This window comes from Cornus florida, unplaced genomic scaffold, assembly GCF_030987335.1.
Source record: "Cornus florida cultivar Cherokee Brave unplaced genomic scaffold, ASM3098733v1 CherokeeBrave_3.0.0_Hap2_Chr11, whole genome shotgun sequence".
Taxonomy (NCBI): Eukaryota; Viridiplantae; Streptophyta; class Magnoliopsida; order Cornales; family Cornaceae; genus Cornus; species Cornus florida.
This window is the reverse complement of record NW_026775581.1, coordinates 70840105-70845240: the sequence shown is the minus strand read 5'-3', so window position 1 is coordinate 70845240 and position 5136 is coordinate 70840105.

Genomic DNA, 5136 nt, shown 5'->3' with positions numbered 1-5136 from the left:
TTGGTTCCTCGTGGGCTGTTGCTTTGGGCCGGTGGTGGGTAGATAGAGATGATGGGTAGGGGGCTCGGGCAAACTACCTAGGGTTTTAATACTGTGCGAGTTATAATAGGATTGGCTACAAAAAAAAAATAGGATGAATTGCAAAAAAACCTCCTCGAGTTTCACCTTTTAGCAAGAAACCTCCCTTAGGAGTGGCAATTCGTGTTGGCGTGTCGTGTTCATGTCGACACGGACACGATTAGGGTTGACACGAACACGACACGATTATTATACGTGTAACACGACACGACACGTATAACCTGTTTAATAAATGGGTCAAGACTTGACATGAAACGAAAAGACACATTTAAGTCATTTTCGACACGAATACGACATATTTTGCTAAATGGGTCATTTTTTACACGAACACGATACGTTTATCTGACACGTTTAGTTAATCGGGTTAATCGTGTCATAATCGTATTTGCAGGGTCAAGCATGTACACGACACGATTATTAATCGGGTCAATCTGTGTCGACACGATTATGACACGAACACGATTAACCCAAACCCTAACCTGTTTATCTCGTGTCGTGTCAAATATTGCCCCCCTACCCCCTCAACTATCATGAGGGGGTATTTTAACTGCGGTTTGTTTAAGGGGTCATCTTTTGGACGAAAATACCCCTTACACATTACACTGTCCCTATCTCATCCTCAGCCGTCGTTTGCAAATCACGTGTTCTGCACCCACCACCATCACCTGCGTCGTCCATAATTCCTCATCACCGTCGACAACCAATCAAGTTCAATTTTTGTCACAGAATAATCTTAACAACAATATTATAAAGCAACACCATGACTCTAATAAGTGATGGATATATTCCAACTTTCAAACTGAATGCTTATCCCCAACAAAAAGGCAAAAAAGAAAGAAAAAAAAAATTAAGTAAAAATGTGATAAAACCTCAAAGCTGTTTTTGTGTATGTGTATGTGAATCTGAAAAATACTTTGCCCCGTCGGCGAAACTGACCCGTCCCGGCGGTGTATTCGTCAACCGCTTCATCCCAGCCAAGAAAATAGAGTGCGGCTCTCCGACGCTCATTTCCACCGCGTGCCGCCTCGGAATCGCTCGAACGGGACTTCTGGGTAACACGAGTCGAGACTCAAATAAGGCAATTTGAACTTCCTCTATAGCTTTCTGTCTCTGATCAACATCAACAAATGAGACGAGTCAATATGAAAAACTGCGAGCCAACTCGGAATCGCTCGAACGGGACTTCCGGCCACATCACATTCTCTCCTCTCGCTGTGTACTGGTCCCACAACTGCGGTTCGTCGGAGAGTATCTCGATGAAGCTCTGGTGTTGGAACCGAGTCAACTCGTGATTTGACTCAATGGACTGTGATAGTGAGAACAGAGAGTTGTAGATGTACCGAAACGAATGGAAGGGAATACGGTGGCGAGGCTGAAGCGGCCGGCGAATACACAGCCGGGACGGGTCAGTTTCACAGACGGGGCAAAGTATTTGTGTGTTACTTTCTAGAAAAATTAATTTATTCTTCAAATTCACACACACACACAAACAACTTTGAGGTTTTATCACATTTTTACTTATTTTTTTCTTCTTTTTTACCCCTTTGTTGGGGATAAACATTCAGTCTGGAAGTTGGAATATATCCGTCACTTACTGGAGTCATGTTGTTGCTTCATAATATTATTATTCTGCGACAAAAATTGAACTTGATCAGTTGTCAGCGGTGATGGGGAATTATGGATGACGCAAGTGATGGTGGTGGGTGCAGAACACGTGATTTACGAACAACGGCCAAAGATGAGATAGGGACGGTGTAATGTGTAAGGGGTATTTTCGTCAAAAAGATAACCCCTTAAACAGACAACAGTTAAAATACCCCCCTCATGATAGTTAAGGGGGGGGTTTTGCTAAAACAATTCATAAGGGGTATTTTTTGCTAACCGGTGAAATTCGAGGGGGTTTTTTGCAATTCGCCCAAAAAAATATATTAATAATAATTTGTCATATGTCTAGTTATGTACAAAACAATATCTAGTCATGTACAAAACAATATGAACTCTTGATGACAGATTCATTATTAAAATTGTGACGGTCTGTCTTATTAAAAGTCATTAAATATTGCACTTCACTTTTTTTCGATTGCACTACATTTATCTTTTTCTTTTACAGAAAATGACAAAAAGGTTCTTAAATTCATTAATACATTATCCCTGAATTTATAATGCCATAATTACCATTTATATAATTTTAACTTTTTTTTACCTTTTTTACTTTATTTACTATTTTTTTCTAGAGGTCCTCTCAAAGAAAATAATTTATTCTATACTAATAATTTAATTTTTGACAGTCAAAAGAAATAATTTATTCCACAATAACTTTTTTTTTTTCATGGTACAATTGAAAAGGATATTTATTCAACAATGTTAACCTTTTTTGAGTCAAAAGAGGTAACTTTTTTTTTTTTATAATTTTTTTATGGGTCCTGTCAAAAGAAATAATTTATTAGATAAAAAATAACCTTCTTTTTTTCTTTTCTTTTTTTTCTTTTTTTTTTTTTTGCATCTTATCAAAAGAGATAATTTATTCAATATAGATAAAAAATAAAAAATAAAAAATAAAAAATAAAAAAAATTTAATCCTCTTCTTTTCATACTTTTTTTTGGGGGGGGGGAGGGAGGGATAATTTCTTCTATAAATATTTTTTTTCGGGTTTTTTTTTCGTGTCAAAAGAGATAATTTTTTAATGGTTACTTTTTATTTTTTTGGTCCGGTAAGAGTCAATTTATTCAACATAAATTTTTATTTCTTGGTCCCGTAAAAAAAAATTATTCAATTATTCAATTAAGACCTAAATAATAAAGACTTAAAGGATAGTTTTGTCATTTTAAAAGTAATAATTATTTATTTATAAAGTTAGTGTTAGAATTGTCATTTTATTTAATAATTATAGTACAACCATTGAAAAGTGGAGTGCCAATATCGCCTCTCTTATACAAAGCTGTATGTATAAATTGTGGGGACCCATAAAGTGAAAATTAAATTCATTAAATATTTCAATATATATATATATATATATAATATATATATGTTTTATACGAAATGTGCACGGGCATGTATAAATTGATAACTTCATGAATACGAATTTAACTCAAGTGCCAAGTCAGCATTTTTACCCCTCGCTAGACCAATCCACTGAGAGAGTAAATGGAGAGTGAGGTCGTTTTTTTTTTTTTCCTTTCATTTACCGAAGAAAATACATTAATGTTTTTTCATATTATGAGTCAATTAAATAATTAACCTTTAGGGTCATCACTAGCTTCATAGTTTAAGGGGTGACTCTGTAATTTAACCTTAATAGATGGTAAATCACTCCGTCCATGGCTGCTCTGCTTCGAGTGCTATACCGATTCACACTTCACAAATTTATAATCAAATACAGGTCCCTTAATTTTTATCTCTCTCTTTTATGTCTCTTTTTGTTTATCTGATACTATTATATTATGTGTAGTGTAGTGTAAAGAGTCGGTGGTTTTACTGTTTGATATATTTTCTCTTATGCACGTCTAATTTAAACAACATTTCTGTAGTCTTCTATACTTCATCTGTATATATATATATATATATGTATCCTCCAATGACAACACACTCTAACTCAGTCAATAGTAATGTTACACAACATGAAAATGATAATTATTGTGTCTAAAGGTCGAAATAATGACATTTTGATAGTTCCTTGACAAGATGTAAATTTCACTCTTATTCTGGAAAATTAGAAACAAAAAAAGGGGGACTCTTTCTGTGATGCACAGAGGAAAAAGAGTTTGATGTCCACAAGCAGCCCAAAATGGCTGTTTAAATAGGCCTCCTCCATGTAAATGGAAAAGTGATTAAAATTCCCAAATGGTGTTAGTTTTTTTTTCCCCCTTCATTTTGCGAGACGAACAAAGCAAATTAGAAATAAGGTTTCTTGCACGAGGACGTAATGAACAAAATTAAATATCTAAATGAGTATACATTCAATGAAGAAGAATGTCCTGAATTAAATATATGTGGATTATACTTGCACAAAGCCACCAGTAGTTAGTTGCATCCCGTGAACGTAAGACTTTCAAGTGCTACCAAGCACTGTATGAATGCTTCACTGAGGCTTCTTTCAAACACATCTTTATTGGTAAACTGGATTTGGTATGACTTTTAAGATTAGTGACATTACACTCCGCCTATGCATTTCCTTCTAATCCATGGACAGACCTTTGTGGTAACAAGAACTACCATCAAGGTACTTTTCCGAGTCCAAAATTTAAGAAATTAGCCACATTATGACTCCCCAATTTCTAGTTCAAATAGTTCCAATAAGTGGATCATCAGTTAGCTACTAACGTCAGCTGATAAAATTTCATGATGGCACTAAATGCTTTCCGAAGATTGCCCAAATCCATATTATTGAAATGCTAAGATAAACCCCTATTCTATTGGATTGGTAGTATTGCATAAATCAAATTGTCCTATATTTGATATGGTTACCACAAATTTTTTAAGATTGCCTTTAATTGACATATTGATCTTACCAAAAAAAAAAAATCTAAGACTAATCATATCAAATATGTGAGTTTATAATTTCTATATTTTTTTCTAAATTATAAATTTTATAAATATACATGATTCTTTCTAGAAATCATTTAATTTGAATTTTTTTTTTTTTTTTTGGTAATCAAGCTTTTCATCCAAGAAACAACTTAGTACAAGAATTCAAGGGGCATACCCCTATTAAAAAAAAAAAAACCAGAACCACCGGTCTAAAATGAAAATATGAAAGAGAAAAATTGGAGGAAATGAAATTACAAAGCATGAATCTTGCACAGCGAACAAAGTCACCTATCAGAAACTTTAAAGACAAAGATCCTAAAAACATGAATAGCTAAGAATTGAATAACAAGGAACTGAAATCCAAGACTCCATCCGTGCTGCAAATTGAAACCCAGGCCATGAACATGGCAAAATTACCATAGCAAAGGCCAAAGGTTCAGCGTATAAGAACGCAAGTGGCCAAAATAGAAGCATACCAGAAATCATTGAAAATTTCTTTAGGTAAGCTCCACAGAATTTGAAGATGCTTA